The sequence below is a fragment of the Triticum aestivum genome, chromosome 6D (assembly GCF_018294505.1).
Source record: "Triticum aestivum cultivar Chinese Spring chromosome 6D, IWGSC CS RefSeq v2.1, whole genome shotgun sequence".
Lineage (NCBI taxonomy): Eukaryota > Viridiplantae > Streptophyta > Magnoliopsida > Poales > Poaceae > Triticum > Triticum aestivum.
Genome location: NC_057811.1, coordinates 58,031,399 through 58,045,384, shown reverse-complemented (window position 1 = coordinate 58,045,384; position 13,986 = coordinate 58,031,399).

Below are 13,986 nucleotides of genomic sequence, written 5' to 3'. Positions count from 1 at the left end.
TGGATGTAGCGGGATCTCGGCAGGGCTTCGCCGAGCTTCTGCGAGAGGGGAAGGTGTTGCAGGGGAGGAGGGAGGCGCCCAAGGCTGTCGTCCTGCTGCCCTCCCTCCCCCCCTTTATATAGGCCCCCTGGGAGGGGGGGCGGCCAAGACCCATCTAGAGTGGGGGGCGGCCAAGGGGGGTAACTTACCCCCCAAGTCAAGTGGGGCGCCCCCCCCCCCACCCTAGGGTTTCCAACCCTAGGCGCAGGGGGGCCCATGGGGGGCGCCCCAGCCCACTAAGGGCTGGTTCCCTTCCCACTTCAGCCCATGGGGCCCTCCGGGACAGGTGGCCCCACCCGGTGGACCCCCGGGACCCTTCCGGTGGTCCCGGTACAATACCGATAACCCCCGAAACTTTCCCAGTGGCCGAAACTGGACTTCCTATATATAATTCTTCACCTCCGGACCATTCCGAAACTCCTCGTGACGTCCGGGATCTCATCCACGACTCCGAACAACTTTCGGGTTTCCGCATACTCATATCTCTACAACCCTAGCGTCACCGAACCTTAAGTGTGTAGACCCTACGGGTTCGGGAGACATGCAGACATGACCGAGACGCCTCTCCGGTCAATAACCAACAGCGGGATCTGGATACCCATGTTGGCTCCCACATGTTCCATGATGATCTCATCGGATGAACCACGATGTCGAGGATTCAATCAATCCCGTATGCAATTCCCTTTGTCAATCGGTATGTTACTTGCCCGAGATTCGATCGTCGGTATCCCAATACCTTGTTCAATCTCGTTACCGGCAAGTCTCTTTACTCGTACCGCAATGCATGATCCCGTGACTAACTCCTTAGTCACATTGAGCTCATTATGATGATGCATTACCGAGTGGGCCCAGAGATACCTCTCCGTCATACGGGGTGACAAATCCCAGTCTCGATCCGTGCCAACCCAACAGACACTTTCGGAGATACCCGTAGTGTACCTTTATAGTCACCCAGTTACGTTGTGACGTTTGGCACACCCAAAGCACTCCTACGGTATCCGGGAGTTGCACGATCTCATGGTCTAAGGAGAAGATACTTGACATTGGAAAAGCTCTAGCAAACGAACTACACGATCTTTGAGCTATGCTTAGGATTGGGTCTTGTCCATCACATCATTCTCCTAATGACGTGATCCCATTATCAATGACATCCAATGTCCATAGTCAGGAAACCATGACTATCGGTTGATCAACGAGCTAGTCAACTAGAGGCTTACTAGGGACACGTTGTGGTCTATGTATTCACACATGTATTACGATTTCCGGATAACACAATTATAGCATGAACAATAGACAATTACCATGAACAACGAAATATAATAATAACCATTTATTATTGCCTCTAGGGCATATTTCAACATCAGTAAATTCAGTGTGTGTGTGTGTGTGATGATTTGACTGCTATTGACAATTTGCAGTAGACTAAGTTAGACTGCTATTTTTCCTGTGTATAAGTTTCAGAGTGTTTAGGAGGTGTATTATGTTGTTGTATTATGTTGCTGTAGTGGCCTCTAAGTTTCAGAGTTGCCAATCTATGTTGTTGTATTACTGGCTCTAGTGGCACTGTAGAATGCTGGAGCAAAATGTGTGGTGTTAGAATGCCAAAGCTGTTGATTATCACTTTTGTAGCACTGTATTATGCCAGTTACCACTTTTGCAGCTTATGTTACTGCTACTATGTCTGTGCTTGTTTTGCCATCATCATCAATTGCATCTTCATCTGTGTTGGAGTCCATTTGGTGGCTCCATTGCATTCTGCTAGTGTTGGCACATGGTAGTGAAATGCTACTTCAGCACATAGTGCTTATTGTCATTTGCAGGGAAATCGATTGCGAGTGACCTATGTTTTGCCGGAAATGTTGATTCATTTCCATTCCGGCAAATTTCAGGCGCTCTATATGTGCACTTTCTAGCAAAGGTCATGCCGAAATTTTCCGTGAATTTCGGCATGACTTGTGCTAGAAAGTTGGACATATCGAGTGCTCAAGATTTGTCGCGACGGGAATGAAGCGATATTTCCGGCAAAACAAAGGTCACTTTTTTCATTATTCACTTTATTATATAAAGCTCGATAATTAAACGACTACGACATTGAACCCTAGGAAACATGACCGACACCGATGAGGCCGGAGGTTCTCAGTCCCAATTAGGTCGAGCACACGCCTACCTCGACTTTCTGGCGGATCAGGGGAGACAGCAAGCTGGGTGTCAGGACCCCCTTGTCATGACGGATGACGACGGTGGTGGCGCCGGCGCCGACACGGATGCCACCAACGACACCGGCACTGAGACTGGCGCTGATGATGTTCCTAACTACAGCCCCGAAGGTGGGACCTCCCAAGCCAGTGAGGGAAAGAAGGAAAAGAGGACACGATGCCCAAGTGAGCTTGGCACCGGAAGACTCGTGGTCACGGCGGTGCAACCTGGTGAGTTCGAGCCAATAGAGCCGCGGGAAGTGGCAGCGTGTTACGACAACCAACTAGCATGCATCCTACGGGATACAGCTAACATCAACACCACGAAAATACGGAAGAATGAAAATTTGAAGAAGCTGCTCCTAACTAGATTGCACGCAAGATTCCTGTTTCCCGGTCGGAATGACGATGTCGACCCATGGGATGATGATGCCATGAAAAAAAATCAACAACAAAGCCCTAGGGAAGTTCAGCAACACATTGAGCGCTTGGAAAACTAGGGTGAAAAAGGCGATTGAAGTAGACCATGAAACCTACGCCGAGATTGTTGCAGACAATCCGAAAATTACGATAGAGGACTTTGAAAAGTTCAAGGAGACTTGCAATGAAGAAGCTGCCAAGGCCAGGCCGGAGAGAGGCAAGCAGCTGCAGGCAATGAACATGGGGAACCACCGCCTTGGAAGTCGTGGTTACACGGGAAAGAGGCCCGTGTCGGCTAAGGAGGACGCAGAACGTGAACGTCAGGGGATCCCAGACCCATTGGCTGAGTTCACCGACCAACGGGAGCACGACTTCATCAGGGCCCGATTCTCTTGGGACCCCAAAAACAGATTTTTTTTTCACCGACGGGCCGACTAGGAAATTCATGAGATTACTGGTAATTATCCTTTTACCACCTTACATATTAGCTTCTAATCAATGAAGTCTACTACATTCTAGTCGCATTCGTAAATGATTCACGGTCCATTTTGCAGAGAGAGCAACACAAGCTTGTGGCCGAAAGCGACTCGTCGACTCAGTCGTCGGCGAAGTACAAGTGGGACACTCCTTTCAACTGGGCCATGAACATAATGATGGGACACCCGCCGGCCAGCGGCCGCAATATGGACGTGTGCACGGCGCCGGGGATGGCGCCACGTGGAAGTACTATTATAATGAGGACCCCGAGGCCAAAAGACAGAGAAAGAAGTTCAGTCAAGTGACCATCGACGAGAAGGTGGTGCGGGCGATGGAGAAAGCAAAAGTTGAGACCAAAGCTGAGATAATCGCTGCCTGTAGACATGATATGGTGGCTGCCTTTACAAGCTTGATTCCAACAGTGGTCACATGGGTGCAACAAAATCCAAACGCGCCACCAAGTGATTTTCCCATGCCCAGCTTCACCGGGAGCAACTCAATGAACACCGTACCCATACCCGTACCTAGTATGGCAACCGCAACCGCACCCGCACCTCCTCCAGCACCTGCTCCTGCACCTAGCTCTCACAGTAGCCCTAGCTCCGTCTCTGGCCTGAATGTCGGGCCGTCGACATTGGCTGAGCTCGACGCCCTCACGGTAAATACGCGTTGCACCTTCGTCAACTCAACTAATTAATTAATCTTCAGTTGCCGTTCTTTTTGGATCTCTGACGCCGCACGTATATGTCTTTGTAGGCCGACTCCACTCCATGCACCCTCCTTTACCACATGAAGTGCAGGTTGGTGGATGTGGGGAAGGGTACTATAGTGAAGCCTAAGGATCGATTGTTTCACCGCCGACAGATGCCTGATAACGCCTTATGGGTCTCCGTGGCGAGTGTGAAAGCGGGCTATGAGGGTTTCCCTCGTCCGATACAAACAGAGGAAGCAGAGGAAGAGACCGATGGCGAGAAAATCAAATAAAGCTGGCAATGTTGGTTCTAGCAGCCAGCCGCCTTCGACCAAGGTTGACTGTGTACCGATGAAACATGCGCCATTAATCCATGTCGCGGGAGAGCCAATGGTACCGGCGAATGCACTAGCTGCCATAGCAGGGGATCTCAGGAGACTCCATGACCATGTGCTTTCGACAGAGAGAAGCCTCCTCGCCTCGGATGATCAAGGATACCCACTTTATACGGTTCATGTGCCGAGCAGTTGCAAGATGTATGTCCACACATGCCCCGCGGACCTCTTCTTCCTGAGGTTTGATTACATCTTCCAGATGTTTCAAATGAGGACACTCGATTTTACGTTCATCCACCTGTATGCACTGCACATGAACTACATCGTCAGGAGAGAGCAAGTCACCGGTCTTGCGGTCGCGGACCCATACTACATGCATGAGGTCTTCTTGTCAATCAACGACGCCAACCGCCAATATGCGAGTCAGTACATCAAAGAATTCTTGGTCAGCAATAAGGACAAAGAAACGATTCTCCTACCTTATCATCCCAGGTAAGTCATCCGCGGATAGCACTATAACACATACATCCTTTCGTGCATTTCAATAGTTACTTTGCATGCATGGAGGCTAACTTGATCGTGTATTTTGTGCAGCGGGGGTGTCGTGCCGTTCTCATCGTTCTTTACCCGCATTACTCCCGCGCTCTATATTTGGACCCGTCAAAGAACATACAGAAGAAAGATTACACACACATAAAGTATGTTCTGGACAGAGCTATGCTGGGCTTCAGCATGCGGGGTGGCTACATCCAATGCAAAAAAACAAATAAGGTCGGGCTTTGTTTCGGCCACAAGACTGACTTATGTTGCATCCAGCAACCGACAAGAAGTGAGAATGATGGATTCTACGTCATCCATCTAATGATGGAGTACAGAAGGGATGTGCAATCACTTTGCATGAAATCTTCATCCGATACCCATATCCAGAGATGGGCCGAAGCCTTTGGAGCCATGCCGGATAATCAACTTCGAAATGATTTCTACCGGATCTAGCAGGAAATTGCGTCCATCATCATGAAAGATGTCCTCGAAGAGAATGGGATGTTCTACGGCGGCCCAATATCGCGAGCTGACGTCCGAACCCGCATTGCCCTACAGCGTCTGGACATGACGCCTTTCACTAAGCTTGGCGACACCCTTCCGGATATGGACAGATGGGAAGAGTGCACTGCTTAAAAACAATGTGTCTGTTTAGTTACTTGTTACTTTTTGTATGACGAAACTTCGAATCTCTCAGTACGACAAAACTATTAGATGTATGGTGTCGCGCTCTAGTTAATTACTTTCGGTACGATGAAATTTGTTAACTATGTTTACTATATATGTTGCTTTTATTTCATAACTGTTTCGTTGAATTATTCATGATATATATATATATATATGCATCTCTGACAGGTATATAGATCAACGATGGCGAGGAAGTGGTATGCCGTGTATGTAGGGCATGTTCCGGGTGTGTATGATGAGTGGCCAGAGTGCCAGGCCCAAGTCTCTGGCTTCTCCGGCGGAAGACAGAAAGGGTTTGATAGCAGAGCGAAAGCCGAAGCTAGTTACTTGAGATTCATACCACAACAGGGGATTCAGAACCAGCGCCGCTGCAAAAACTACTACATAATACCGCTTTTGATCATCGTGATCGCTCTTGTCTTCTATGCGGTCATATCATAGTCTACATAGATGATGAAACATGAGTATGTGACCATGTAGTTGCATGTATTGACAACTTGTAATGACTTGTAACACTATTTCGAGACATGTGTTCAACCATGATTGATGATGATGAGATACTTGAGACATGTCGAGACTTCTAATAAGTTCACGAGGATCTGTTTTCAATGAATAAGCATGTTATTGTATAAATGGTGGATCTGTTTAATTGTGTACAGAGCCAAAACGCCAAAAAAATTACAAAAGTTAGCAGTGGCGTGGGGGTAAAGATTACCAGTAGCACTCAAGTAACAGTAGCGCTTGTTGGGGATCGTAGCAGAAATTTAAAATTTTCTACGCATCACCAAGATCAATCTATGGAGTCATCTAGCAACAAGACAGAGGAGTGCATCTACATACCCTTGTAGATCGCGAGCAGAAGCGTTCAAGACAACGGGGTTGATGGAGTCGTACTCGTCGTGATCCAAATCACCGATGACCGAGCGCCGAACGGACGGCACCTCCGCGTTCAACACACGTACGGTTGGGAAGACGTCTCCTCCTTCTTGATCCAGCAAGGGGGAAGGAGAGGTTGATGGAGATCCAGCAGCACGACGGTGTGGTGGTGGAAGTAGCGGGGATCTCGGCAGGGCTTCGCCAAGCTCAGCGAGGGGGAGAGGTGTCACGGGAGGGAGAGGGAGGCACCAGGGGCTAGGGTGCGCAGCCCTCCCTCCCCCCTCTTTATATAGGGGTCCAGGGGGGCGCCGGCCCCCATAGATCCCATCTCAAGGGAGGGCGGCGGCCAAGGGGGGGACTTGCCCCCCAAGTCAAGTGGGGCGCCCCCCCACCCCCAGGGTTTCCAACCCTAGGCGCAAGGGAGGCCCAGGGGGGCGCACCAGCCCACCAGGGGCTGGTTCCCTTCCCCACTTCAGCCCATGGGGCCCTCCGGGATAGGTGGCCCCACCCGGTGGATCCCCGGGACCCTTTCGGTGGTCCCGGTACAATACCGGTGACCCCCGAAACTTTCCCGGTGACCGAAACTGGACTTCCTATATATAATTCTTCACCTCCGGACCATTCCGGAACTCCTCGTGACGTTCGGGATCTCATCCGGGACTCCGAACAACTTTCGGGTTACCACATACTAGTTTCTCTACAACCCTAGCATCACCGAACCTTAAGTGTGTAGACCCTACGGGTTCGGGAGACATGCGGACATGACCGAGACGACTCTCCGGTCAATAACCAACAGCGGGATCTGGATACCCATGTTGGCTCCCACATGTTCCACGATGATCTCATCGGATGAACCACGATGTCGAGGATTCAATCAATCCCGTATAAAATTCCCTTTGTCAATCGGTATGTTACTTGCCCGAGATTCGATCGTCGGTATCCCAATACCTTGTTCAATCTCGTTACCGGCGAGTCACTTTACTCGTACCGTAATGCATGATCCCGTGACCAAACACTTGGTCACATTGAGCTCATTATGATGATGCATTACCGAGTGGGCCTGGAGATACCTCTTCGTCATACGGAGTGACAAATCCCAGTCTCGATTCGTGCCAACCCAACAGACACTTTCGGAGAGACCCGTAGTGCACCTTTATAGCCACCCAGTTATGTTGTGACGTTTGGCACACCCAAAGCACTCCTATGGTATCCGGGAGTTGCACAATCTCATGGTCTAAGGAAATGATACTTGACATTTGGAAAAGCTCTAGAAAACGAACTACACGATCTTGTGCTATGCTTAGGATTGGGTCTTGTCCATCACATCATTCTCCTAATGATGTGATCCCGTTATCAATGACATCCAATGTCCATAGTCAGGAAACCATGACTATCTGTTGATCAACGAGCTAGTCAACTAGAGGCTCGCTAGGGACATGTTGTGGTCTATGTATTCACACATGTATTACGATTTCCGGATAACACAATTATAGCATGAACAATAGACAATTATCACGAACAAGGAAATATAATAATAACCATTTTATTATTGCCTCTAGGGCATATTTCCAACAGTCTCCCACTTGCACTAGAGTCAATAATCTAGTTACATTGTGATGAATCGAACACCCATAGAGTTCTGGTGTTGATCATGTTTTGCTCTAGGGAGAGGTTTGGTCAACGGATCTGCTACATTCAGGTCCGTATGTACTTTACAAATATCTATGTCCCCATTTTGAACATTTTCACGAACGAAGTTGAAGCGACGCTTGATATGCCTGGTCTTCCTGTGAAACCTGGGCTCCTTGGCAAGGGCAATAGCTCCAGTGTTGTCACAGAAGAGAGTCATCGGGCTCGACGCATTGGGAATAACTCCTAGGTCGGTAAAGAACTCCTTCACCCAGATTGCTTCTTGTGCTGCCTCTGAGGCCGCCATGTATTCCGCTTCACATGTAGATCCCGCCACAACGCTTTGCTTGCAACTGCACCAGCTTACTGCCCCACCATTCAAAATATACACATATCCGGTTTGTGACTTCGAGTCATCCAGATCTGTGTTGAAACTAGCATCGACGTAAGCCTTTATGACGAGCTCATCGTCACCTCCATAAACGAGAAACATATCCTTAGTCCTCTTCAGGTACTTCAGGATGTTCTTGACCGCTGTCCAGTGTTCCATGCCGGGATTACTTTGGTACCTTCCTACCAAACTTACGGCAAGGTTTACATCAGGTCTAGTACACAGCATGGCATACATAATAGACCCTATGGCCGAGGCATAGGGGACGACACTCATCTTTTCTCTATCTTCTGCCGTGGTCGGGCATTGAGCCGTGCTCAATTGCACACCTTGCAATACAGGCAAGAACCCCTTCTTGGACTGATCCATACTGAACTTCTTCAATATCTTGTCAAGGTACGTACTTTGTGAAAGACCAATGAGGCGTCTTGATCTATCTCTATAGATCTTGATGCCTAATATATAAGCTGCTTCTCCAAGGTCCTTCATTGAAAAACACTTGTTCAAGTAGGCCTTTATACTTTCCAAGAATTATATATCATTTCCCATCAATAGTATGTCATCCACATATAATATGAGAAATGCTACAGAGCTCCCACTCACTTTCTTGTAAACACAGGCTTCTCCATAAGTCTGTGTAAACCCAAACGCTTTGATCATCTCATCAAAGCGAATGTTCCAACTCCGAGATGCCTGCACCAGCGCATAGATTGAGCGCTGGAGCTTGCATACTTTGTTAGCATTCTTAGGATCGACAAAACCTTCCGGCTGCATCATATACAATTCTTCCTTAAGGAATGCTGTTTTGACGTCCATTTGCCATATCTCATAATCATAGAATGCGGCAATTGCTAACATGATTCGGACGGACTTCAGCTTCGCTACGGGTGAGAAAGTCTCATCGTAGTCAACCCCTTGAACTTGTCGATAACCCTTAGCGACAAGTCGAGCCTTATAGATGGTCACATTACCATCCGCGTCTGTCTTCTTCTTAAAGATCCATTTATTTTCTATGGCTCGCCGATCATCGGGCAAGTCAGTCAAAGTCCATACTTTGTTTTCATACATGGATCCTATCTCGGATTTCATGGCTTCTAGCCATTTGTCGGAATCTGGGCCCGCCATTGCTTCTTCATAGTTTGAAGGTTCACCGTTGTCTAACAACATGATTTCCAAGACAGGGTTGTCGTACCACTCTGGTGCGGAACGTGTCCTTGTGGACCTACGAAGTTCAGCAGTAACTTGATCCGAAGCTTCATGATCATCATCATTAACTTCCTCCCCAGTCGGTGTAGGCACCACAGGAACATTTTCCCGCGCTGCGCTACTTTCCGGTTTGAAGGGGTGACTATATCCTCATCAAGTTCCACTTTCCTCCCACATATTTCTTTCGAGAGAAACTCTTTCTCCAGAAAGGACCCGTTCTTGGCAAAGAAGATTTTGCCTTCGGATCTGAGGTAGAAGGTATACCCAATGGTTTCCTTAGGGTATCCTATGAAGACGGATTTCTCCGACTTGGGTTCGAGCTTTTCAGGTTGAAGTTTCTTGACATAAGCATCGCATCCCCAAACTTTTAGAAACGACAACTTAGGTTTCTTCCCAAACCATAATTCATACGGTGTCGTCTCAACGAATTTCGACGGAGCCCTATTTAAAGTGAATGCGGTAGTCTCTAAAGCATAGCCCCAAAATGAGAGCGGTGGATCGGTAAGAGACATCATAGATCGCACCATATCCAATAGAGTGCGATTACGACGTTCGGACACACCATTTCGCTGAGGTGTTCCAAGCGGCGTGAGTTGTGAAACTATTCCACATTTCCTTAAGTGTGTGCCAAATTCGTGACTCAAATATTCCCCTCCACGATCTGATCGTAAGAACTTTATTTTTCTGTCACGTTGATTCTCAACCTCACTCTGAAATTCCTTGAACTTTTCAAAGGTCTCAGACTTGTGTTTCATTAGGTAGACATACCCATATCTACTCAAGTCATCAGTGAGAGTGAGAACATAACGATAGCCACCGCGAGCCTCAACACTTATTGGACCGCACACATCAGTATGTATGATTTCCAATAAGTTGGTTGCTCGCTCCATTGTTCCGAAGAACGGAGTCTTGGTCATCTTACCCATGAGGCATGGTTCGCACTTGTCAAATGATTCGTAATCAAGAGACTCCAAAAGTCCATCTGCATGGAGCTTCTTCATGCGTTTGACACCAATGTGACCAAGACGGCAGTGCCACAAGTATGTGGGACTATCATTATCAACCTTACATCTTTTGGTATTCACACTATGAATATGTGTAACACTACGTTCGAGATTCATTAAGAATAAACCATTAACCAGCGGGGCATGACCATAAAACATATCTCTCATATAAATAGAACAACCATTATTCTCAGATTTAAATGAGTAGCCATCTCGAATTAAACGAGATCCTGATACAATGTTCATGCTCAAAGCTGGCACTAAATAACAATTATTGAGGTTTAAAACTAATCCCGTTGGTAAATGTAGAGGTAGCGTGCCGATGGCGATCACATCGACCTTGGAACCATTCCCGACGCGCATCGTCACCTCGTCCTTTGCGAGTCTCCGTTTATTCCGCAACTCCTGCTTTGAGTTACAAATATGAGCAACCGCACCGGTATCAAATACCCAGGAGCTACTACGAGTGCTGGTAAGGTACACATCAATAACATGTATATCACATATACCTTTGGTGTTGCCGGCCTTCTTGTCCGCCAAGTACTTGGGGCAGTTCTGCTTCCAGTGACCACTTCCCTTGCAATAAAAGCACTCAGTCTCAAGCTTGGGTCCATTCTTTGGCTTCTTCCCGGCAACTGGCTTACCGGGCACGGCAACTCCCTTGCCGTCCTTCTTGAAGTTCTTCTTACCCTTGCCTTTCTTGAACTTAGTGGTTTTATTCACCATCAACACTTGATGTTCCTTTTTGATCTCCAACTCCGCTGATTTCAGCATTGAATATACCTCGGGAATGGTCTTTTCCATCCCCTGCATATTGAAGTTCATCACAAAGCTCTTGTAGCTCGGTGGAAGCGACTGAAGGATTCTGTCAATGACCGCGTCATCCGGGAGATTAACTTCCAGCTGAGTCAAGTGGTTGTGTAACCCAGCATTTTGAGTATGTGCTCACTGACAGAACTATTTTCCTCCATCTTACAACTGAAGAACTTGTCGGAGACTTCATATCTCTCGACCCGGGCATGAGCTTGGAAAACCATTTTGAGCTCTTCGAACATCTCATATGCTCCGTGTTGCTCAAAACGCTTTTGGAGCCCCGGTTCTAAGCTGTAAAGCATGCCGCACTGAACGAGGGAGTAATCATCAGCACGCTACTGCCAAGTGTTCATAACATCTTGGTTCTCTGGGATGGGTGCGTCACCTAGCGGTGCTTCTAGTTCATAATCTTTCTTGGCAGCTATGAGGATGATCCTCAGGTTCCGGACCCAGTCCGTATAGTTGCTGCCATCATCTTTCAGCTTGGTTTTCTCTAGGAACGCGTTGAAGTTGAGGGCAACATTAGCGTGGGCCATTTGTTCTACAGGACATATTGTAAAGATTTTAGACTAAGTTCATGATAATTAAGTTCATCTAATCAAATTATTCAATGAACTCCCACTCAGATAGACATCCCTCTAGTCATCTAAGTGAAACATGATCCGAGTCAACTAGGCCGTGTCCGATCATCACGTGAGACGGACTAGTCAACATTGGTGAACATCTTCATGTTGATCGTATCTTCTATACGACTCATGCTCGACCTTTCGGTCTTCCGTGTTCCGAGGCCATGTCTGTACATGCTAGGCTCGTCAAGTCAACCTAAGTGTATTGCGTGTGTAAATCTGGCTTACACCCGTTGTATTCGAACGTTAGAATCTATCACACCCGATCATCACGTGGTGCTTCGAAACAACGAACCTTCGCAACGGTGCACAATTAGGGGGAACACTTTCTTGAAATTATTGCGAGGGATCATCTTATTTAAGCTACCGTCGTTCTAAGCAAATAAGATGCAAAACATGATAAACATCACATGCAATCAAATAGTGACATGATATGGCCAATATCATTTTGCTCCTTTTGATCTCCATCTTCGGGGCGCCATGATCATCTTCGTCACTGGCATGACACCATGATCTCCATCATCGTGTCTTCATGAAGTTGTCTCGTCATTTATTACTTCTACTACTATGGCTAACGGTTTAGCAATAAAGTAAAGTAATTTACATGACGTTATATGTTGACACGCAGGTCATAAATAAATTAAGACAACTCCTATGGCTCCTGCCGGTTGTCATGCTCATCGACATGCAAGTCGTGATTCCTATTACAAGAACATGATCAATCTCATACATCACATATATCATTCATCACATCCTTTTGGCCATATCACATCACACGGCATATGCTGCAAAAACAAGTTAGACATCCATTGTTGTTGCAAGTTTTTACGTGGCTGCTATAGGTTTCTTAGCAAGAACGTTTCTTACCTGCGCCAAAACCACAACGTGATATGCCAATTTCTATTTACCCTTCATAAGGACCCTTTTCATCGAATCTGTTCCGACTAAAGTGGGAGAGACAGACACCCGCTAGCCACCTTATGCAACTAGTGCATGTCAGTCGGTGGAACCTGTCTCACGTAAGCGTACGTGTAAGGTCGGTCCGGGCCGCTTCATCCCACGATGCCGCCGAAACAAGATAAGACTAGTAGTGGAAAGAAAATTGACAACATCTACGCCCACAACAAGTTTGTGTTCTACTCGTGCATAGAAACTACGCATAGACCTAGCTCTGATACCACTGTTGGGGTTCGTAGCAGAAATTTAAAATTTTCTACGCATCACCAAGATCAATCTATGGAGTCATCTAGCAACGAGAGAAAGGAGTGCATCTACATACCCTTGTAGATCGCGAGCGGAAGCGTTCAAGAGAACGGGGTTGATGGAGTCGTACTCGTCGTGATCCAAATCACCGATGACCGAGCGCTGAACGGACGGCACCTCCGCGTTCAACACACGTACGGTTGGGAAGACGTCTCCTCCTTCTTGATCCAACAAGGGGGAAGGAGAGGTTGATGGAGATCCAGCAGCACGACGGGGTGGTGGTGGAAGCAGCGGGGATCTCGGCAGGGCTTCGCCAAGCTCAGCGAGGGGGAGAGGTGTCACGGGAGGGAGAGGGAGGCGCCAGGGGCTAGGGTGCGCAGCCCTCCCTCCCCCCTCTTTATATAGGGGTCCAGGGGGGCGCCGGCCCCCAGAGATCCCATCTCAAGGGGGGGGCGGCGGCCAAGGGGGGGGGGGACTTGCCCCCCAAGTCAAGTGGGGCGCCCCCCACCCCCAGGGTTTCCAACCCTAGGCGCAGGGGAGGCCCAAGGGGGGCGCACCAGCCCACCAGGGGCTGGTTCCCTTCCCCACTTCAGCCCATGGGGCCCTCCGGGATAGGTGGCCCCACCCGGTGGACCCCCGGGACCCTTCCGGTGGTCCCGGTACAATACCGGTGACCCCCGAAACTTTCCCGGTGGCCGAAACTGGACTTCCTATATATAATTCTTCACCTCCGGACCATTCCGGAACTCCTCGTGACGTCTGGGATCTCATTCGGGACTCCGAACAACTTTCGGGTTACCGCATACTAGTATCTCTACAACCCTAGCGTCACCGAACCTTAAGTGTGTAGACCC